The sequence below is a fragment of the Oratosquilla oratoria genome, chromosome 37, assembly GCF_046742065.1.
Source record: "Oratosquilla oratoria isolate Oo_2021 chromosome 37, ASM4674206v1, whole genome shotgun sequence".
Lineage (NCBI taxonomy): Eukaryota > Metazoa > Arthropoda > Malacostraca > Stomatopoda > Squillidae > Oratosquilla > Oratosquilla oratoria.
Window position 1 is genome coordinate 19546304 of NC_134813.1, and position 25538 is coordinate 19571841.

The 25538-nt window shown below is 37.2% G+C and overlaps 1 protein-coding gene across 2 annotated transcripts in view; it reads right to left on the bottom strand.

Moving 5' to 3' along the window:
• LOC143019558 (uncharacterized) overlaps window positions 1–25538 on the bottom strand; it is a 71262-nt gene that overhangs the window by 21838 nt on the left and 23886 nt on the right. The gene's annotated exons all lie outside the window — the stretch shown is intronic.

Here is a 25538-nt window from a genome sequence, read left to right on the forward strand (position 1 = left end):
GAGCTCCAGCCCCATTTACAACTAAAAACATGTTCATCTGGTCACAGTTCTCTTCAGGTCGTCATATTGGATTTACAGAAAACATGTTGGAAGGGTTCCAAAAATTTTGAACATACCAATTAGAGACTACCACATCAAGCCAGATCTTTCACCCATGTTGAGAAAAACAACAGGCACTCAGAGCAGAACTGGAGAACAGGACAGACTAGGGAGAACCAGATCTTATAATACTGGGAAGAATAGCAAGGGGGAGAGGAAATCTGGTAATTAGTTTGACGAAATAAGCAGTGTATGTTTGGTATAGAAGTAAATGTTAAGATGGAGCAACCTTGTTTGCTATTATTCTATTGCACACTGCAAGATGTGCCATTAGGATGTATTTTTATTTCCAATCACACATTGGCATTACCAAAACCAATGGAAATGAAAATACCTGAGGGTTTGTTAAGACTGAAAAACTTGTTTGCACAAGGGCAGGCCAGAACCGAGAAAGATTTATATGTACATTTAAAAAAATTAAGTCCTCCTCACATATGGAAGTGCTGGTAGCCAAAGCCAATAGTATGTAAAGGATTATAAAAAAATTAACTTTTCATATATGTACCATGAGCTTAAGTTGAAACTATATACAGCATTAGTAAGGCCAATACTGAACTATGCATCTCAGCACTGGTCAACATATCCTAAAGACAAAGTTTCTGGAGCGAGTATACAGTAACTAAACTTGTACCATTTATTGAACTAAAGATGGGGCATTATTGAATTGTTCAAATTAACTTGTGGCTTCAGGGATACTGACTGCACTGAGTTTAGTACCAACCTGAGGGAATAATCTAAAACAAGAACAGTGGAGAACCAGCATAAAAGGAAACCAGTTTACAATTTACTAGATTCATTACTAAAGTGGATTATGGTGGAAGGAGGTTGTTGCTATAGAGGAATTAACTTCGAAAGAGAATGGCATCATTGAGAGTGGGACGTTACATAAAAACTGTGGCAAATGACGTGGAATAGCTACATGAATGCAAGAGTGACCTTTTACACTGGGGAGGTGACACCAGGCCCTGCAGTGACATTCCATAATTCCAGATATATATTTTATTACAGTCTGCAAGATATTCCCTATAGAAGGCTGCCAAGCCAAAATGTAATAAAATAGTCTTATGCTGGTATTCTTAAACTTTCCCTTGAAAACCATGAGAAAGAAATTTGAGGATTTTTCATTTCTTAAACATTTCTTTCCTCTTGAATGAATCCTTAGATATACATTATTGGAAAAGGAAAAATTTCTAACCCATCCCTTCAATATTTCCTTGGTAATACTTTTGGATCCAACATCAATATTTTTATTGTATCAAATAGAAAAAATACTGTTACGAACACATAAAAGTGCTTATCGTAAACAACAAGATCTATATATACCAGGTCTAACCGCTTCCGACCGAATTTCGAGGGTGTTGGCGCAGCGGGCCAGTGAACGTCACCTGGCTGTTCAAAGTGGGGTTCGTGCATCCAATCGCTGTCAGTTGCAGCTGGTGCGTCGCTCGGGTATGTCGCTGCCTCCGCTTGCACCGCTCCACGCAATTAGTCATATTCTGACAATGAAGATCTGTATATACCGGTATATATAGATCTTGACAATATGGCTTATTGTGACAATAAGGATTGTGGCTCAAACCAAAGAGGAAGTAAGCCAAATGTTAATTTTCATCGTTTCCCTGCGAACACACACACACAAATGTGAACGTGTACACATATAAGCATACACGATATCTCCCCTTCCCGTAAAATACAAGTATATAAACGCACACACACACCGAATGGACGGCGTAGAGGACGTTCTGAAGAAAAAGTGAAATTTTCGTGGATCCCAACGCAAAGGAAGTACATATTGTATTTACAGGGGGGGGGGAAATTGCTCGTGATGTAGGGGGAAAGAGAGGAAAAGGAGAAGGGGAAGGATAACTGAGGGAAATGGAAGGAAATGAGGAAGGAGAGGACTTGGTCCAGGCAGGCAGGCGCCATGTAAACAAAAGGGGTCCTGACCAACTGAGTGACAACGAAAGGTCTAACAAAAATGTAAAGATTAGAAACATAGATATGAGTAGCACAATAGAAGGTGAGAATAATAATTTCCATGGATTTAATGAGGGGGGGGCCAGATACCAACCTCCCCCAACTGGCAAGACTCGAAGAAAAACTTGAACAAATGACAGAACATTGGGAGAGTAGGTTTGATAGAATTTCAAAAATGGCTGAAAGGGTTGAAAGATTAGAAGCACTAGAGAAGGCAAACAAAAACTTAACTAAGGAAATAGAAGAACTAAAAAGACAGTTAAAAGAAGTAAAAGAGGAGAATGAAGAATTAAAGAGGAATAATAAAGAAAACAAAGAGGCCATAGCTAAAGAAGCTAAGAGTTGGAAGACAACCCAAGAAGACAATAAAGTTGCATTCACTGACATAATTAAACAGCAAATGAAAGAACAAACCGGAGACTTGGTTATTAAAGTGATAAGACAAAAGGAGAATATAGTAAGAGATTTAGCAGATAAAAAGAAATGTATAATTATATTAGGAATGGAAGATAAACAACCCAGATAGAACCACAAGAATCAAGGAGGAAAATGAAAAAGTAAGCAGATTACTAGAATCAGTTCAGGAAGATGAACCGGAAATTATGAAACAAATTGAAGAGAAGTTTAGACTCGGAAAGTATAGTACAGATAAGACCAGACCAATTAAGATTAAATTCAAGTCACAAACGACGGCAGAGAATATCTTATCCAAAACAGGGAAACTAGCAACAAGTGAACAATATAAAAAGGTATGGATAAAAAGGGAAATGAATAAAGAGGAAAGAGAGGAAGAAAAAAAGAAAATACTTGAAGCTAAGGAAAAAAACGAGACCAGAACAGTCAGAAAAAGTGAGATTCTATTGGATAGTAGTGAATATGAAACTAAGGAAATTCGACATATAGGAGAAAAACAAAAGGGAAACAGAGAACACAATGGAAGTGGCAGAAAACTAAGTGTCTTACACAAATATAGATGGATTAATAACAGGATTGAATGAGCTGAATAATTATTGGAAGGAAAAAGAACCAGACATAATGGGAATTGTAGAAACAAAATTAAAAGGTCCACTACCACCCAACAGTGTAGGACATGATGCATATAATTATTGGATTAGAAACAGAGACAAAGCAAGGGGGTGGAGTTATGTTCCTGACTAAGAAGGATATAAACATGAGGTGTGTCACATATGGAAAGAATACAGTAGAGATGATAATGATCGAAGTGGAAGACAGATAAGAAGAGCAGAAAGTTTGTGATAAATTATGTGCCTCCGAAAACAGCCTCGTGGGAAGAGAGTGAACATAAAAGTATGTTAGAGGACACAAAGATAACATTAAATAAGATAATGGAAGATGGAGGAAGAATAGTTATGATGGGCGACTTTAATTGCAAAGAAATCTGCTGGGAAGAGATGACAGTAAAGGGTGGAGACGGCTCATGGGGAAACGCTCTACTTGAGATGATTACTGACCATACAATGACACAGTGGATACAGGAGAACACTAGGTATAGAAATGAAGAAGAACCATCGAGACTAGACCTAATAATTACATCTGAACATATAATAGTGGACAAGATTGAATATAAAACACCAATAAGTAAAAGTGATCACATATTGATTGAACTGGAACTTAATGAAGAAAAATACATGAAAAGAAATGAACAATATAGAAAAGGAAGAATGATGTATGAAAAAACAAACTTTGATAAAATAAGAGAATTCTTTCAAAAAGAAAACTGGGAAGAAATATACAAAGAAGAAACAACAGTGGAAGAGAAATGGAATATTTTGACAAAAATTTACAAAAAAGGAGTGGAAAAGTATGTCCCAAGACAAAAACAAGAAAAAGAATATGTAAAATGCTGGTACAACAAAAGTTGTAGGGAGTTAAAAGACAAAAAGAGACAAAGCTTGGACCAGATGGAGAAAAGACAGAAGGCCTGAAAAATGGAAAATATATACTTGTTATAGAAATGAATACAGACGCTCCTCAACTTACGTTTTAGTTACGTTCCGAACGGCCGAACGTAAGTTGAAAATGAACGTAAGTTACTGCACTATACATTGGTAAATTCTATTACCGTATCTTATAAAACACCCCTAAATCATTAATTAAACACACAACATTGTAAAATAATAACATTAATTTCAAATAGATTAAATTCAAGCAACATAAATTGAGATGGAGGAGGAGGAAAGGCAAGGCATTTTCAGTTTGTCGTCTGCGCAATGTAAACAATGGACGCAGCGTCGTGTGCAAGTATCGTTTGAACTATGGAGAGCGCGGTAAACTAAAAAATTCAATAAAAAAAAATAAAAAATTACAATTTTTTTTTTACCGTCAGTTCAAACGTAAAATCGAAAAAATGTAAAACGAATGAACGTAAGTAGAGGAGCGTCTGTATGTACAAACTTGCAGAGAGGAAAAGAGAAAATATGAAAAAGATGTCATAGAAAATTGTAAAGATCAACCAAATCTATTCTACAGATTTGTAAACAACAAACTGAAAATCAAACAAGACTTGGAGAAATTAAGACGAGGAGTTGAATACACAGAGGAAATTGAAATGGCGGAAATTATGAACAAACATTTTAAATCAGTGTTTACAAGGGAGAACATACAACCGGAAGAGATCGAATGGAAAGAAAGTCCCCCCTATGAAAGAAATAGAAGTAACAAAGAATGAAATATTGACACACTTGAATAATCTTGATGTCAGAAAATTGCATGGACCAGATGAAATAGCAAACTGGATTTTGAAAGAATGCAGGAATGAACTGGCAGACAAAATACATAGCATAATAAGCAGTTCCTTGAAAGAAGGAAAAGTTCTAGAAGATTGGAAAAAAGCAAATATAGTACCTATATATAAAGGAGGAAATAAAGAACCTACCAACGATAGACCAGTCTCTCTAACAAGTACAATAGCAAAAATATGTGAAAGAATTGTCAAAAGTAGATGGGTAAAATATTTAGAGGGAAAAAAAAAAAAAAACGTGCTAAATCCAAGGCAACTTGGATTCAGACAAGGACGATCATGCATCACCAATTTAATATGTTTCTATTCAAGGCTAATAGATATAATACAAGAAAGAGATGGATGGGCTGATTGTGCATTTCTAGACCTAAAAAAAGCTTTTGACAAAGTACCACATAAGAAGTTGCTTAAGAAATTAGAAACTGAAGGAGGAATACAGGGCAAACTGCTTAAATGGATGGAAGACTTTTTGCAAGAAAGAAAAATGAAAGTAGTGATAAGAGACCAGCACTCAAAATGGGATGAAGTAATAAGCGGTGTTCTGCAAGGAACAGTTCTGGCCCCAATAATGTTTGCTATATATATTAATGATATGGACGAAGGAATTGAAAGCTATATGAGCTTCTTTGCAGATGATGCAAAACTACTGAAAAGAGTGAAAACGGAAGAAGATTGTGAATCACTACAGTAATCTAAATAAAGTACAGGAATGGAGTAGGAAGTGGGAGATGGAGTTCAATACAAAAAAGTATAGTATAATGGAATTTGGAAAAAGCAAAAACAGAATAACAGGATCATATAAATTGGGAGAAGGAATAAAAAAAAAGTAGAAAATGAGAAGGACCTGGGAGTCATTGTTATGAATAATGTGTCACCTGAGAAACATACAAGATTTTTGGAGAAACTTATAATTTAATAAGAACAATCAAAGTTGCATTTACATACCTGGATGAAGAAATGGTGAAGAAAATTCTAATCACCCTGATAAGACCAAGATTGGAATATGCAGCAACGATATGGTCACCAAGTACAAAAAAAATGTATAAAAAATTGAAAATACAAAAAGCAATTACAAAATTGCCACCAACACTCTCAAAACTATCATATGAAGAGAGACTAGAAAAACTTGAGCTACAGACACTAGAGCAAAGAAGAGAGGAGATTTGATAGCTATTTACAGAATCATGAAAGGCATACAAATTACTGATAGAGAGAATCTGATAAAATGGGATGATAGAAATACAAGAGGACATGGAAAGAAAATAAAAAGACAGCTATAGAAGAGATTTGAAAAAGAACAGCTTTCCTCACAGAGTAATAGACAGTTGGAACAAGTTAGATGAAAAAGTGGTGTGCAAAAACAATACATGAATCTAAAAATAGTTTAGATAAAATGAGATATGAAGACAGGACACCACGAGCATAGCTCCCCTTCCCGTAAAATACAACTAGGTAAATACATACTGTACAAGCACACACGGCAATATCTCCCCTTCCCGTAAAATACAAGTATATACATACACACACGCACATATATACAGTATAAGCGACTCGGTGGTACGGTAGGTTGGGACTCAGATTTCTGGGACAACAATAACAGCATTACCTAGTTCGTATCCCGCCCAAATATGAAAATTTTCATCGTTTCCCTGCAAATAAACACACATACACACACACAAGTGTACACATACTGTATAAGCACACACAAGTGTACACACTGTATAAGCACACACACGTGAACACATACTGTATAAGCACACACGACAATATCTCCCCTTCCCTTAAAATACAAGTATATAAATACACACACACGTTCAATTGAGTAAAAGACTCGGTGGAGCGGTTGGTAGAGACTAACGTCGAAGACGTAATTATCGGTGATACCTGGTTCGAATCCTGCTTAAGCTCGAAATTTTTTCAGTATTGCTGCGCTTCGAATCATTACTCCAACTCTCGTGGGCGGGGAGTTTGGGATGTGTGTGCGTGTAAGTTTATAGATCGGACATACGAGCTCTGAGCTTCCAGGAGGGAAATAGCAGTCGATCACGAGTCCAACACGTGATCCAAAAGAGCATGGTGAATCACACACACGTGAACGTATACACATATAAGCACACGACGATATCTCCCCTTCCCGTAAAATACAAGTATATAAACACACACACACACACATATGTGAACGTATACACGTAAGCACATACGACGATATCTCCCCTTCCCGTAAAATACAAGTATATAAATACACACACACATGTGAACGTGTACACATAAGTACACACGACGATAACTCCCCTTCCTGTAAAATACAAGTACAGTATATAAATACACACACACATACATACGCACACATACACACACGTGAACATGTACACATAAGTACACATAAGCACACACAACGATATGTCCCCTTCCTGTAAAATACAAGTATATAAATACACACACACACACACACACTTCAGTGAACGGACGGCGTAGAGGACGTTCTGAAGAAAAAGTGAAAAATAGAGGATTCCAAAGCAAAGGAAGTACCTATTGTGGGGGGGAAATTGCTCGTGGGGTAGTGGGAAAGTAGGGAAAGAGGAGAAGGGGAGGGATTGCTGAGGGAAATGGAAGGAAATGAGGAAGGAGAAGACTTGGCCCAGGCAGACAGACGAAATGTAAACATCAAAAAACGACCCCCCGACCAGCTGAGTGACGACGAAATGTCTAATAAAAATGTAAAGATCAGAAACATAGATAAGAGCAGTACAATGGAAGGTGAGGATGATAATTTCAAAGGATTTAATGAAAGGGCGGTGGGTACCAACCTCCCCTGACTGACAAAACTGGAGGAAAAACTTCAACAAATATCTGACAACTGGGAAGTTAGGTTTGGCAAGATGTCAAAAATTGCCGAGAGGTTTGAAAAATTGGAAGAACTAGAGAAGGCGAACAAAAACTTAACTGATGAAATAGAAGACCTAAAAAGACAGTTAAGAGAGGTAAAGGTGGAGAATGAGGAATTGAAGAAGAATAGTAAAGAAAACAGAGAAACGATAGCTAAAGAAAGTAAAAATTGGAAGAAAACCCAAGAAGGAAATAAGGTTTCATTCACTGACATAGTCAAACAGCAATTGAAAGAACATACTGAAGACTCAGTTATTAAAGTGATGAGACAAAAGGAGAATATAGTAAGGGATTTAGCAGACAAGAAGAAATGTATAATTATATTAGGAATGGAAGAGAAACACAACACAGATAGAACCACAAGAATCAAAGAGGAAAATGAAAAAGTAAGCCAATTACTAGAATCAGTTCAAGAAGATGAACCAGAAATTATGAAACAAATCGAAGAGAAATTTAGACTCGGAAAGTATAGCACAGAAAAGACCAGACCAATTAAGATTAAATTCAAGTCACAAACAACGGCAGAGAATATCTTATCCAAAACAGGGAAACTAGCAACAAGTGAACAATACAAAAAGATATGGATAAAAAGAGAAATGAATAAAGAGGAAAGAGAGGAAGAAAAGCAGAAAAGACTGGAAGCTAAGGCAAAAAACGAGAACAGAACGGAGTCAGAGAAAGAAAGATTCTATTGGAGAGTAGTGAACATGAAACTAAGGAAGTTCGACATACAAAAGAAAAACATAAGGGAAACAGAGAACACAATGGAAGTGGCAGAAAACTAAGAGTGTCTTACACAAATATAGATGGATTAATAACAGGATTGAATGAGCTGAATGATTATTTGAAAGAAAAAGAACCGGACATAATGGGAATTGTAGAAACAAAATTAAAAGGCCCACTACCACCCAACAGTGTAGGACATGATGCATACAATTATTGGATTAGAAACAGAGAGAAAAAGCAAGGGGGTGGAGTTATGTTCCTGACTAAGAAGGATATAAACGTGAAAGGTGTCATATATGGAAAGAATACAGTAGAGATGATTATGATAGAAGTGGAAGACAGAGATAAGAAGAGCAGAAAATTTATGATCAATTATGTGCCTCCGAAAACAGCCTCATGGGAGGAGAGTGAATATAAAAGTATGTTAGAGAACACAAAGATAGCATTAACTAAAATAATGGAAGACGGAGGAAGAATAGTTATGATGGGCGACTTTAATTGCAAAGAAATCTGCTGGGAAGAAATGACAGTAAAGAGTGGTGATGACTCATGGGGAAATGCTCAACTTGAGATGATTACTGACCATTCAATGACACAATGGATACAAGAGAACACTAGGTATAGAAATGAAGAAGAACCATCGAGGCTAGACTTAATAATTACATCTGAACCTAGAATAGTGGACAAGATTGAATATAAAACACCAATAGGTAAAAGTGACCACATATTGATTGAACTGGAACTTAATGAAGAAAAATATATGAAAAGAAATGAACAATATAGAAAAGGAAGAATGATGTATGAAAAAACAAACTTTGATAAAATAAGAGAATTCTTCCAACAAGAAAACTGGGAAGAAATATACAAAGAAGAAACATCAGTGGAAGAGAAATGGAATATTTTGACAAAAATTTACAAAAAAGGAGTGGAAAAGTATGTCCCAAGACAAAAACAAGAAAAAGAATATGTAAAATGCTGGTACAACAAAAGTTGTAGGGAGTTAAAAGACAAAAGAGACAAAGCCTGGACCAGATGGAAAAAAGACAGAAGACCTGAAAAATGGAAAATATATACTGGTTATAGAAATGAATATGTACAAAAGCGCAGAGAGGAAAAAAGAAAATATGAAAAAGATGTTATAGAAAAGTGTAAAGATCAACCAAAACTATTCTACAGATTTGTAAACAATAAACTGAAAAACAAACAAGACTTGGAGAAATTAAGACAAGGAGGAGTTGAATACACTGAGGAAATGGAAATGGCAGAAATTATGAACAAACATTTTAAATCAGTGTTTACAAGGGAAAATATACAACCTGAAGAGATTGAGTGGAAAGAAAAAGTCCCCCCTATGGAAGAAATAGAAGTAACAAAGAATGAAATATTGACACACTTGGGTAATTTTGATGTCAGAAAATCGCATGGGCCAGATGAAATAGCAAACTGGATTCTGAAAGAATGCAGGAATGAACTGGCAGACAAAATACATAGCATAATAAGCAGTTCCTTAAAAGAAGGAAAAGTTCCAGAAGATTGGAAAAAAGCAAATATAGTACCTATATATAAAGGAGGAAATAAAGAAGAACCTACCAACTATAGACCAGTCTCTCTAACAAGTACAATAGCAAAAATTTGTGAAAGAATTATCAAAAGTAGATGGGTAAAATACTTGGAAAAAAACAACGTACTAAATCCAAGGCAATTTGGATTCAGACAAGGACGATCATGCGTCACCAATTTAATATGTTTCTATTCAAGGCTAATAGATATAATACAAGAAAGAGATGGATGGGCTGATTGTGCATTTCTAGACCTAAAAAAAGCTTTTGACAAAGTACCACATAAGAAGTTGCTTAAGAAATTAGAATATGAAGGAGGAATACAAGGTAAATTGCTAAATTGGATGGAAGACTTTTTGCAAGAAAGAAAAATGAGAGTAGTGATAAGAGATCAGCACTCAAAATGGAATGAAGTAATAAGCGGTGTCCCGCAGGGAACAGTTCTGGCCCCAATAATGTTTGCTATATATATTAATGATATGGATGAAGGAATTGAAAGCTATATGAGCTTCTTTGCAGATGATGCAAAACTACTGAAAAGAGTGAAAACTGAAGAAGATTGTGAATCACTACAGAGAGATCTAAATAAAGTACAAGAATGGAGTAGGAAGTGGGAGATGGAGTTCAATACAAAAAAGTGTAGTATAATGGAATTTGGAAAAAGCAAAAACAGAATAACAGGATCATATAATTTGGGAGAGGAAGGAATAAAAAAAGTAGAAAATGAGAAGGACCTGGGAGTCATTGTTATGAATAATATGTCACCTGAGAAACATATAAATAAGATTTTTGGAGAAACTTATAATTTAATAAGAACAATCAAAGTGGCATTTACATACCTGGATGAAGAAATGGTGAGGAAAATCCTAATCACCCTGATAAGACCAAGATTGGAATATGCAGCAACGATATGGTCACCAAGTACAAAAAAATGTATAAAAAAACTTGAAAGAATACAAAGAGCAATCACAAAACTGGCACCAACACTCTCAAAACTATCATATGAAGAGAGACTACAAAAACTTAAACTACAGACACTAGAGCAAAGAAGAGAGAGAGGAGATTTGATAGCTATTTACAGAATCATGAAAGGCATAGAAATTACTGATAGAGAGAATCTGATAAAATGGGATGACAGAAATACAAGAGGACACGGAAAGAAAATAAAAAAAGACAGCTATAGAAGAGATTTGAAAAAGAACAGCTTTCCTCACAGAGTAATAGACAGTTGGAACAAGTTAGATGAGAAAGTGGTGTGTGCAAAAACAATACATGAATTTAAAAATAGTTTAGATAAAATGAGATATGAAGACGGGACCCCACGAGCATAGCTCCCCTTCCCGTAAAATACAACTAGGTAAATACAACTAGGTAAATACACACACACTTCAGTGAACGGACGGCGTAGAGGACGTTCTGAAGAAAAAGTGAAAAATAGAGGATTCCAAAGCAAAGGAAGTACCTATTGTGGGGGGGAAATTGCTCGTGGGGTAGTGGGAAAGTAGGGAAAGAGGAGAAGGGGAGGGATTGCTGAGGGAAATGGAAGGAAATGAGGAAGGAGAAGACTTGGCCCAGGCAGACAGACGAAATGTAAACATCAAAAAACGACCCCCCGACCAGCTGAGTGACGACGAAATGTCTAATAAAAATGTAAAGATCAGAAACATAGATAAGAGCAGTACAATGGAAGGTGAGGATGATAATTTCAAAGGATTTAATGAAAGGGCGGTGGGTACCAACCTCCCCTGACTGACAAAACTGGAGGAAAAACTTCAACAAATATCTGACAACTGGGAAGTTAGGTTTGGCAAGATGACAAAAATTGCCGAGAGGTTTGAAAAATTGGAAAAACTAGAGAAGGCGCACAAAAACTTAACTGATGAAATAGAAGACCTAAAAAGACAGTTAAGAGAAGTAAAGGTGGAGAATGAGGAATTGAAGAGGAATAGTAAAGAAAACAGAGGCCATAACTAAAGAAGCTAAGAATTGGAAAGCAACCCAAGAAGACAATAAAGTTGCATTCACTGACTGTCAAACAGCAACTGAAAGAACATACTGAAGACTCGGTTATTAAAGTGATGAGACAAAAGGAGAATATAGTAAGAGATTTAGCAGACAAGAAGAAATGTATAATTATATTAGGAATGGAAGAAAAACAACCCAGATAGAACCACAAGAATCAAAGAGGAAAATGAAAAAGTAAGCCAATTACTAGAATCAGTTCAGGAAGATGAACCAGAAATTATGAAGCAAATCGAAGAGAAATTTAGACTCGGAAAGTATAGCACAGATAAGACCAGACCAATTAAGATTAAATTCAAGTCACAAACGACGGCAGAGAATATCTTATCCAAAACAGGGAAACTAGCAACAAGTGAACAATATAAAAAGGTATGGATAAAAAGGGAAATGAATAAAGAGGAAAGAGAGGAAGAAAAAAAGAAAAGACTTGAAGCCAAGGAAAAAAAACGAGAAAAGAACGGAGTCAGAAAAAAAGAGATTCTATTGGAGAGTAGTGAATATGAAACTAAAGAAATGTCGACATACAAGAGAAAAACAAAAGGGAAACAGAACACAATGGAAGTGGCAGAAAACTAAGAGTGTCTTACACAAATATAGATGGATTAATTACAGGATTGAATGAGCTGAATGATTATTTGAAGGAAAAAGAACCAGACATAATGGGAATTGTAGAAACAAAATTAAAAGGTCCACTACCACCCAACAGTGTAGGACATGATGCATATAATTATTGGATTAGAAACAGAGTGAAAAAGCAAGGGGGTGGAGTTATGTTCCTGACTAAGAAGGATATAAACGTGAAGTGTGTCACATATGGAAAGAATACAGTAGAGATGATAATGATGGAAGTAGAAGACAGAGATAAGAAGAGCAGAAAGTTTGTGATCAATTATGTGCCTCCGAAAACAGCCTCATGGGAAGAGAGTGAACATAAAAGTATGTTAGAGGACACAAAGATAGCATTAAATAAGATAATGGAAGAGGGAGGAAGAATAGTTATGATGGGCGACTTTAATTGCAAAGAAATCTGCTGGGAAGAAATGACAGTAAAGGGTGGAGACGGCTCATGGGGAAACGCTCTACTTGAGATGGTTACTGACCATACAATGACACAATGGATACAGGAGAACACTAGGTATATAAATGAAGAAGAGCCATCGAGACTAGACCTAATAATTACATCTGAACCTAGAATAGTGGACAAAATTGAATATAAAACACCAATAAGTAAAAGTGACCACATATTGATTGAACTGGAACTTAATGAAGAAAAATATATGAAAAGAAATGAACAATATAGAAAAGGAAGAATGATGTATGAAAAAACAAACTTTGATAAAATAAGAGAATTCTTTCAAAAGGAAAACTGGGAAGAAATATACAAAGAAGAAACAACAGTAGAAGAGAAATGGAATATTTTGACAAAAATTTACAAAAAAGGAGTGGAAAAGTATGTCCCAAGACAAAAACAAGGAAAAGAATATGTAAAATGCTGGTACAACAAAAGTTGTAGGTTGTTAAAAGACAAGAGAGACAAAGCCTGGACCAGATGGAAAAAAGACAGAAGACCTGAAAAATGGAAAATATATACCTGTTATAGAAATGAATATGTACAAACGTGCAGAGAGGAAAAGAGAAAATATGAAAAAGATGTCATAGAAAAGTGTAAAGATCAACCAAAACTATTCTACAGATTTGTAAACAATAAACTGAAAAACAAACAAGACTTGGAGAAATTAACACAAGAGGGAGTTGAATACACTGAGGAAATGGAAATGGCGGAAATTATGAACAAACATTTTAAATCAGTGTTTACAAGGGAGAACATACAACCTGAAGAGAACGAATGGAAAGAGAAAGTCCCCCCTATGGAAGAAATAGAAGTAACAAAGAATGAAATATTAACACACTTGAGTAATCTTGTCAGAAAATTGCATGGACCAGATGAAATAGCAAACTGGATACTGAAAGAATGCAGGAATGAACTGGCAGACAAAATACATAGCATACTAAATAGTTCCTTGAAAGAAGGAAAAGTTCTAGAAGATTGGAAAAAAGCAAATATAGTACCTATATATAAAGGAGGAAATAAAGAAGAACCTACCAACTATAGACCAGTCTCTCTAACAAGTACAATAGCAAAAATTTGTGAAAGAATTATCAAAAGTAGATGGGTAAAATATTTAGAAAAAAACAAAAACACTGTTAAATCCAAGGCAATTTGGATTCAGACAAGGACGATCATGCGTCACCAATTTAATATGTTTCTATTCAAGGCTAATAGATATAATACAAGAAAGAGATGGATGGGCGGACTGTGCATTTCTAGACCTAAAGAAAGCTTTTGACAAGGTACCACATAAGAAGTTGCTTAAGAAATTAGAAACTGAAGGAGGAATACAGGGCAAACTACTAAATTGGATGGAAGACTTTTTGCAAGAAAGAAAAATGAGAGTAGTGATAAGAGACCAGCACTCGAAATGGGATGAAGTAATAAGCGGTGTTCTGCAAGGAACAGTTCTGGGAAAAAAACGAGAACAGATCAGAGACAAATCCTATTGGAGAGTAGTGGATATGAAAGTGAGGAAATGGTTCATAGAAGAGAAAAACAGAAAGGAAACAGAAAACAGGGTGGAGGTAACAAAATTAAAAGTGTCCTTCACAAATATAGATGGATTAATAACAGGCTTGAATGAACTGAATGATTACTGGAAGGAAAAACACGACATAATGGGAATTGTGGAGACAAAATTGAAAGGTCCATTACCACCCAACAGTGTAGGACATGGTGTATATAATTATTGGATTAGAAACAGAAGTAAATCAAGGTGGAGTTATGTTCCTAACTAAGAAGGATATAAATGTGAGGAATGTTACATATGTAAAGAATAGAGTGGAGATGATTATGTTGGAAATAGAGGACAGGAACAAGAAGAACAGGCAGTTATGGTAAATTATGTGCCTCCTAAAATGGCTTCATGGGAAGAGAGAGAACATAAGAATATGTTAGAAGATACATGGATAACACTAAGATAATGGAAGATGGAGTACGAATAGTTATAATGGGCGACTTTAAGGGGATCGTCCATCAGAAAATCACGAAAAAAAAAAAAAAAAAAAAAAAAATCTGAAAATATTTCCTCTAAAAGTGTTGCTCTTAAGCTAGCTCGTGGCTGAGTATGGAAGCTGTATCCTGATTTTCACTATCTAATAAAAATATAATACAGTACCCCCCCCACTCTACTGTGGCTGGGTCGTGTGCGCTGCGTACTGCATATTACATTTTCTGTTGTTACATATATTTGCTAACAAAAGAAGCTGTGTATTTTGCACAATATTTATGCTTTTGTATGATAAATAATAGCATACGATATGGCAACAGGGACCTGACTGCATACCGTACAGTATGAATCGTCCATCAGAAACATCACGAGGGAAAAAAAAAAAAAAATCCTATACAACAACCAGTGATGCCATAAAACAGCTTAGGATGGCAGATAAAGATTGTCTGTCGCCAAAGATGCATTGCGCCAAGAAAAGGAAAAGTGCACGCTTGGAACCTGAGCAATATAACCCTGGTGGATACTAACTGGATTCATCATATAAACCTGTAATTAATCAAAAGCTGGCAACAAAGAGTAGGGTGGTGCCTATGATACCCTTTCAACACCATAACATCCTAAATAATGAAAGGGGACCAGTAACCATAAACAAAAACACTGACGCTCATTCCTGAAAAACTTGATTTTTGCATTTAACTTGATTCATATCCAAAACACCTTCACTTATTTTCAACTGCAAATCCTTTTCGAATTCAGCATAATTGGGAGAACATTTGGAGGCAGAGTTATGTCCTTCTGTCAAGGACTAGTAGGATTTTTCATATTTTTTTTTTTTTTCTTTTTTCATCAACTTTGGATTTTTGCTACATATATTAATGATATGGATGAAGGAATTGAAAGCTATATGAGCTTCTTTGCAAATGATGCAAAACTACTGAAAAGAGTGAAAACTGAAGAAGATTGTGAATCACTACAGAGATCTAAATAAAGTACAGGAATGGAGTAGGAAGTGGGAGATGGAGTTCAATACAAAAAAATGTAGTATAATGGAGTTTGGAAAAAGCAAAAACAGAATAACAGGAGCATATAAATTGGGAGAAGGAATAAAAAAAAGTAGAAAATGAGAAGGACCTGGGAGTCATTGTTATGAATAATATGTCACCTGAGAAACATATAAATAAGATTTTTGGAGAAACTTATAATTTAATAAGAACAATCAAAGTTGCATTTACATACCTGGATGAAGAAATGGTGAAGAAAATCCTAATCACCCTGATAAGACCAAGATTGGAATATGCAGCAACGATATGGTCACCAAGTACAAAAAAATGTATAAAAAAACTTGAAAGAATACAAAGAGCAATTACAAAATTGGCACCAACACTCAAAACTATCATATGAAGAGAGACTAGAAAAACTTGAACTACAGACACTAGAGCAAAGAAGAGAGAGGAGATTTGATAGCTATTTACAGAATCATGAAAGGCATACAAATTACTGATAGAGAGAATCTGATAAAATGGGATGAAAGAAATACTAGAGGACACGGAAAGAAAATAAAAAAAGACAGCTATAGAAGAGATTTGAAAAAGAACAGCTTTCCTCACAGAGTAATAGACAGTTGGAACAAGTTAGATGAGAAAGTGGTGTGTGCAAAAACAATACATGAATTTAAAAATAGTTTAGATAAAATGAGATATGAAGACGGGACCCCACGAGCATAGCTCCCCTTCCCGTAAAATACAACTAGGTAAATACACACACTGATAACAATGAGCTAGAGAGATAATGGGGGGAAAATGTAATAGTTCCAGTCTTCCTTGGCGTTTCACAGTTTTCTTGAGTGTTTCACAAAGAGAAAACGGAACCATCCAGATGACGTCAGAAGCTGCGCAGAACGGCTCAAATGGTTAGACCTGGTGTACAGTATATAGATCTTGGTAAACAACATAGCTCGGGTAGTTTACGATTAGCAGAGGTAGTTATGCAGGCAGACGAGGAGGAGGAGGTGGAGAAGAGGGGATCTCGTAACCAAAATGTAGTGGGACAGTCAGATTGTGCTTGTAGCTTAACCAAACTGTGTCGTTAGACTGTTAAAGACATCGCCTCAAGCCGGTGAATTCTTGCACCCCTTTGCCCACTATTGATAATATTTTGTTACGTTACCTGCATACGAACTGGAAAAGTCGAACTGTGCTATTTATATTTACGTGAATGTGTATATTTTCATTGTATAGATGAATACCCAATTTGTTTGCCTTGTATTAATATAAGTGACCAAGGAAGATCATGTGTTTTTGTTCACTCATACCATCTTTGTCGTTGCTACTGGGTTTGGCGAATCCTAGAAGTTGTATTTGAACAACACTGACCAGAGCCGTTCAAAGGAGCCCGGGGTGTTTGTTTCACTGGTGTCAGAAGTGGGATATACCAAGCCTTAGTAGCTGCCGCAAAGGTGGTTTGAGTGACCATGGGAAAAGGAAGTTGTGCTATTCCTTTAGTGAGTTTCGAAAATGGCGGAAGGTCCCGGTGATGTAAATTGGTCCATTTTGGAGGTGCTTCAAGCCCTGCAGGAAAATATGCAGGCAGTACAAACTAGCGTACAAAGGGATATGCAGGACATACGGGCAACACAAGAAACCTTGAACAGTTGTGTGCAGGGGTTGCGTAATCAGCTGTTAGGCTGGAAAGGCAAGGTGAAACAGTTCACGGTGGCTAGTTGCACTGATAAGAAAAATGAAGTTAAAGAGGAATTGGCCGAGGTGAAGCGGGACATGAAAGAAAAAGTGGCAAAGTTGGAAGAACGGCTGCGAAATATAGGTGTCTACAAAGCCGGACAACCTGGCTTCGAGGATGGGAACTCCGGTAGAAAACGCAGATGGTGACGTCAACAGCAAACTGGGCAATAATGCTCGGCGGAGACGACGTGCTTCGAAGGAAAGCTGTTGTGCTTCTCTAGATGCCTCTTCTGTGAAACTCATCTCAGGCCCCCTGTTGCCATGCTGTTCCTGGAATAGGCGAAAACCACAGGAGTATGATGGATGGGTACAATGGGACGCCTACCTGGCTCAGTTTGAGCTACTGGCCGGGGCCCAGGATTGGAGTCAGAACAAACGAGCTATACAACTCGTTTCCTCATTGAAAGGCCCCACCGTGGTGCTAAGCCAACTGAATCCTCAACAACGCACCTCCTACCCCTGTATTGTTGCTGCTTTGGAACGCAGGTATGGTCATCTGCACCAAGCTGAGGCGTTTCGTGCTAGTTTCCGGACTAGGATGAGGGCGCATAGGGAACCTCTGCAACAGCTGGCCCAGGACTTGGAACATCAGGAGGGTGTACCCAGGAGCCTCAGAGGATGTGACAACCATGCTATTGAGAGACCAGTTTCTGGGCACTCTGGGAAACCCTCAGCTGCAGATCTACGTGAAGCAGGCCCACATGAAGGATCTACATGAGGCGTTAGCTCAAGCTCGAGTAATGCAAGATGTGACATGGGTACAGGGACACCAATGTTACATGCCAGGAGCATCACAAGGAAGGTGACTATAGGAAATGGTTCCCATAAATTAACTGGTACGTGTTGGAAGTGTGGTAAGAAGGGCCACAAGAAGAGGAAGTGTACCGAGCAGCCCCGCTCCCATTCCTTAGAGAGAGGGAAGTACGTGTATGAGCCATGCTGCTAGGGATGTGGACAGCTGGGCCATTACTCTAACAAGTGCACGCAGATGAGGACCGGCAACAAGACTGCTTCTGCGGAAAACGACACCAGGCTGGAGATAGGGGCCCGATCCCAGCCAGAATCCTACAGGCCCCACTCCCGCTGAGATGCCGAGAATCTGCTCCCCAGGCTGTGCAGGTGGAGGGCACAGTGGATGGTGAGCCCTGTCGACTCACCGTTGATTCAGGATCAAGAAAGATGAGGACCACTCCGCTCCGCCCTCAAAGTGATGGTATGGTAGAGCGTTTCGACCGGACGTTGCTGCAGGAGTTAGCTACGTGCTGCCAGGAGAGCCAAACCAGCTGGGACAAGAAGCTGCCAGCGCTGCTGATGGCTTATCGGGCCACTGAACACGAGGCCACCCAATACACCCCCGCATGCCTGATGCTGGGTAAAGAGCTTCATCTCCCCATCAATCTTGCCATGGGACGACCACCAGACGAGGAGCTGCCCACTGCTATAACATACTATGCTATTGCGCTGCAGGAACGCCTAACCGAGGTGCACCACCAAGTAAGAGGACACCCGAAACTTGCTGGAGAAGCGATGAAACGCCGTTACGACTGTAGCTTGAAGGAACCAGAGTTCAAGGAAGGCATGCAGGTCTGGTTGCACAACCCTCGACGGCGTAAAGGTATCTCTCCCAAGCTGCAAAACCCATGGGAGGGTCCCTATCTGGTGTAGGAATGGGCGTCTAACGTCACCTTTCGAATACGTCGGAACACCCACAGCCGACCTAAGGTGGTCCACTGTGATGGGATGTGGAAATACTATGGATGAGGGAACTTTTCTTGGGACGAAGAGATGAACCCAGCTATCCCCCATGGGATGACTCTTCGGAGCAACCGGGTCTACTGCCGGATACCAGCGGGGATGGAGAAGACGTGGCGAATGATGCGAGCAGCGACGCGGAGTTGGACATGCCTCTAGACCCTCGGGACATCGAGCAAGAAGCCAGGCCAACGAGATCCCGACACCCCCCTCGTTATCTGGAAGACTTTGTGAACTAGTGAGTTAGGGATGGACAGGTCGTCCATTTTGGAAAGGAGGGGGCAGTGTTACAAACACGTAAAAGTGCTTCTCGTAAACAACATAGTTCAGGTGGTTTACGATTAGCAGAGGTAGTTATGCAGGCAGACGAGGAGGAGGAGGTGGAGAAGAGGCGATGTCGTAACCAAAATGTAGTGGGACAGTCAGATTGAGCTTGTAGCTTAACCAAACTGTGTCGTTAGACTGTTAAAGACATCACCTCAAGCCGGTGAATTCTTGCACCCCTTTGCCCACTACTGATAATCATTTGTTACATTACCTGCATACAAACTGGAAAAGTCGAACTGTGCTATTTATATTTATGTGAATGTGTATATTTTCATTGTATAGATGAATACCTTGTATTAATATAAGTGACCAAGGAAGATCATGTGTTTTTGTTCACTCATACCATCTTTGTCGTTGCTACTGGGCTTGGCGAATCCTAGAAGTTGTATTTGAACGACACTGTCCGGAGCCGTTCGAAGGAGCCCAGGGTGTTCATTTCAATACTATAAAATTTCGTGCGTGTGTATATATATACACATATATAAAACAGGAGTTAGAGCATTTATCTCTTCAATTTAACTCTTTACAAAGACCTTGCTGTTAATATGACTTCTGGCCGTCAAGTGTTATACCCACGTACCTACTGGCTACATTATATTGTCTGGACATAATACTACAGCCATCTCCTGTGGTAAGTACTTAATATATAAAAAAAAAAAGTAAGTAAAACTATTTAATGATAACACTATGATAAAGATAACTGGAACAGTACCATAAGCTATGAATATATAGATACTGGGCCTACATAGGCCTGTCACTCCTAGGTAGGCTAGGCCGAAATTTTGAAGTATCAATAATTCTCTTATCGTTAGTTTAATAAATGAAAAGTGTGTATTCAGTACGGATCTTGGGGTAAAATAAAATTTGTGTATTCAATACAGATTGATATCTAAGATGGCGAAGATTGGAACTCCAGAAAAAACACAATTTCCGTGGATTTCAGTGACAAGGGAGTACCTGTGTCATATTGGTAGGGAAGGGGAAAGCTCATGGTGTAGTATGCAGGTGAAGAAATGGGAGAAGGGGAGGAATTATTGAAAAAAATGGAAGAAAATGAGGAAGGGAAGGAACAGGCCCCAGAAGTCAGAAGGGGGTAAACAAAAGGTGCACAGACGACACATGTGAAGTTGAAGTCAGCAAAGGGATCAAAAGTAGAAATATAGATAACAGCAACTCAATAGGAAGTGGAGATGATTATTTCTATGGATTCAATGAGGGAGATGACAACCTCCCCCGATTAGCAAGTCTAGAGGAAAAAACTAATGAATCATGGGAGGTTAGGTTCAGCCAACTCACCCTAATTACACAGTTGATAAAGTGGAAGAACTAAAGAAGGAGAACCAAAACCTAAATAAATAGAAGAATTAAAAATACAGTTAAAAGAAGTAAAGGATGAGAATGAGGAATTACAGAATAATAATAAAGAGAATAAAGAATCCATAGCAAAAGAAGTAAGGGTTGGAGAAAAGTTCAGAAGGAACACACTAATGACAGTTAAAGTGATGAGAGAGGAGAATATAGTAAGAGACTTAGTAGATAAGAAATGTATACATTAGGAATGGAAGAGAAGCATAATCCAAAAAAAGGACTACAAGAGTAAGAGATGAGAAAGTAAAACAAGGTATTAAAAAATATTTCAAGGTGAACAGGAAATATGATAAGATATTGAAGAAATATATAGGCTGCGGAAATACAGTATAGACAAGACCAGGTTAAATTCAGGTCACAAACGACAGCAGAGAATGTCTTATCAAAAACAGGGAAACTAGCAGAAAGTGATCAGTACAAACTGGTATGGATAAAAAGAGATGAATAAAGAGGAAGAAAAAACAAAAAGAATCAAAGCTAAGGGAAAAAAAACGAGAACAGATCAGAGACAAATCCTATTGGAGAGTAGTGGATATGAAAGTGAGGAAATGGTTCACAGAAGAGAAAAACAGAAAGGAAACAGAAAACAGGGTGGAGGTAACAAAATTAAAAGTGTCCTTCACAAATATAGATGGATTAATAACAGGCTTGAATGAACTGAATGATTACTGGAAGGAAAAAACACGACAATGGGAATTGTGGAGACAAAATTGAAAGGTCCATTACCACCCAACAGTGTAGGACATGGTGTATATAATTATTGGATTAGAAACAGAAGTAAATCAAGGTGGAGTTATGTTCCTAAGAAGGATATAAATGTGAGGAATGTTACATATGTAAAGAATAGAGTGGAGATGATTATGTTGGAAATAGAGGACAGGAACAAGAACAGGCAGTTATGGTAAATTATGTGCCTCCTAAAATGGCTTCATGGGAAGAGAGAGAACATAAGAATATGTTAGAAGATACATGGATAACACTAAGATAATGGAAGATGGAGTACGAATAGTTATAATGGGCGACTTTAAGGGGATCGTCCATCAGAAAATCACGAAAAAAAAAAAAAAAAAAAAAAAAAAAATTAAAATATTTCATCTAAAAGTGTTGCTCTTAAGCTAGCACGTGGCTGGGTATGGAAGCTGTAACCTGATTTTAACTATATAATAAAAATATACAGTACCCCCCCCCCATCCTACTGTTGTTACATATATTTGCTAACAAAAGAAGCTGTGTATTTTGCACAATATCTATGCTTTTGAATGATAAATAATAGCATACGATATGGCAACAGGGACCTGACTGCATACCATACAGTATGAATCGTCCATCAGAAAATCACGGAAAAAAAAAAAAAATTCCTCTAAAACAACCAGTGATGCCATAAAACAGCTTAGGATGGCAGATAAAGATTGTCTGTCGCCAAAGATTCATCGTGTCAAGAAAAGGAAAAGTGCACGCTTGGATCCTGAGCAATATAACCCTGGTGGATACTAACTGGATTCATCATATAAGCCTGTAATTAATCAAAAGCTGGCAACAAAGAGTAGGGTGGTGCCTATGATACCCTTTCAACACCATAACATCCTAAATAATGAAAGGGACTAGTAACCATGAACAAATATAATATGACGCTCATTCCTGAAAAACTTGATTTTTGCACATTTAACTTGATTCATATCCAAAATGCCTTCACTGATTTTCAACTGCAAATCCTTTTCGGATTCAGCATAATTGGGAGAACATATGGAGGCAGATTTATGTCCTGTGAAGGACTAGTAGGATTTTTATATAATTTTTTTTTGTTTTCTTTTTTCATCAACTTTGGATTTTTTTTCTCATAACAGACTGATCAGAACATCATAATTCTGCCTCCGTTTCTTCACCTATCTTAGCCCATTATAAAGACAAAAAATAATCAATATCAAGTCAAAGGTCTATCCTCTGAATCGATTTCAGAATTTTCAAAAATTATCCCTCGGAAAAAAAATAAATAAAAAAAATAAAAAATCTCAATAAAAAAAGTATAAGCATAACTGACTTGAAAACTCGGTAGTATGTTCTGAGACAAGACAATTACTAGGAAAATATGTCAGCCACTTTCACCCCAAACTAAAAAAGTTCGATATTCTAATGGACGATCCCCTTAATTGTAAAGAAATCTGCTGGGAGGAGATGGCAGTGAAGGGTGGAGACGACCTATGGGGAAATGTACTACTTGATATGATTAAAGAACATACAATGACAATGGATATAAGAGAATACTAGGTATTGAAATAAGGAAGACCCATTGAGCCTAGACCTAATAATCACATCAGAACTGAAAATAGTGGACAAGATTGAATATATGACACCACTAAGTAAAAGTGACCACATATTAGTTGAACTGGAACTAAATGAAGAGAAATAAGGGATAAAATGAACAATATAGAAAGGGAAGAATGATGTATGGAAAAACAAATTGATAAAACTAGAATTTTTTTTCGAAGAGACTGGGAAAGGATATACAAAAAGGAAACAACAGAAGAGAAATATTAAATCTTGACAAAAATTTATAAGGAGTGAAAAAGTATGTTCCAAGACAAAAACAAGAAAAAGGATATGTAAAATGTTGGTACAACAAAAGATGTAGAGAGTTAAAAGATTAAAAGGATAAAGCTTGGATAAAATGGATGAAAATATAGATATATATATATACTGATTATAGAAATGAATATGTACAAGTGCACTAAGAAGAAAAGAGGAAATATGAAAAGGATGTCATAGAAAAATGTAAAGATCAACCAAAACTATTTCATAGATTCGTAAACAAAATGAAAATCAAGAATTAGTGAAACTACGACAAGGAGGAATAGAATACACTGAGGAAACAGAAATGGCAGAAATTATGAACAAGCATTTTAAATCATTGTTTACGAGAGAGAACATACAACTTAGAGATGTCGAGTGGGAGGGGAAACCCCCCTATGAAAGAGAAGTAACAAAGAATGAAATAATTAATCACTTGAGTAATCTCTATGTTAGAAAATCACATGGACCAGATGAAATGGCAAACTGGATTTTGAGTGAATGCAGGAACAAACTTACATTGAAGGAAGGAAAAGCTCCAGAAGATTGGAAAAAGCAAATATAGTACCAATATATAAAGGGGGAAACAAAGAAGATCCTACAAACTATAGACCGATCTATCTTGCAAGTACAGTAGCTAAAATTTGTGAAAGAATGATCAAAATTAGATGGGTAAAGCATTTGGAAAAAATGTACTAAGTTTGAGGCAGTTTGGATTTAGACAAGTAGGATCATGTGTCAAACTTGATGCGTTTCTATTCAAGACTAATAGATATAATACAAGAAAGATGGATGGTCTGATTGTTCCTTTCTAGACCTGAAAAAAGCTTTTGATAAGGTGCCACATAAATTGCTAAAGAAATTAGAAGCTGCAGGAGGAATACAGGGCAAACTACTTAAGTGGATGGAAGACTTTTTGCATGAAAGGAAAATGAGAGTGGTGATAAGAAACATTCCAATTGGGATGAGGTGATAAGTGGAGTTCCACAAGGAACAGTTTTGGCCCCAATAATGTTTGCTATATATATCAATGATATGAAGGAATTGTTATACGAGCTTCTTCGCAGACAATGCAAAAATGTTGAAAAAAGTGAGCCCCGAAGAAGATTGCGAGTCGCTGCAGAGTGATCTCAAAGTATGGGAATGGAGTGGGAAGTGGGAGATTGAATTCAACAATAAAAATAGTAGTATAATTGAATTTGGAAGAAGCATAAAAAGAATAGTGGGATCATGTCCATTGAGAGAGAAGAAATTAAAAAGTGGAAAAAGAGGACCTAGGAGTCATTGTTATGAATAATATATCCCGAGAAACGTAAAAAAAAATTTTTTTGGACAAACCTAATTTAATAAGATCAAAGTGGCATTTAGATACCTGGATGAAGAAATGGTGAAAATACTAGTCACTTTGATAAGACCAAAATTGGAGCATGCAGCGACGATGTGGTCACCAAGTACAAAAAATGTATAACAAAACTTGAAAGAATACAAAGAGCAATTACGAAATTGGCACAAACACCCTCAGAACTATCATACGAGGAGAGGCTGGCAAAACTTGAACTACAGACATTGGAGCAAAGAGAGGAGATTCAATAACTATTTATAGAATCATGAAAGGCATGGAAATTATTGATAGAGAGGATCAAATAAAATGGGATGGTAGAGATACATTAAGTCCTGGAAAGAAAATCAAGAGAGA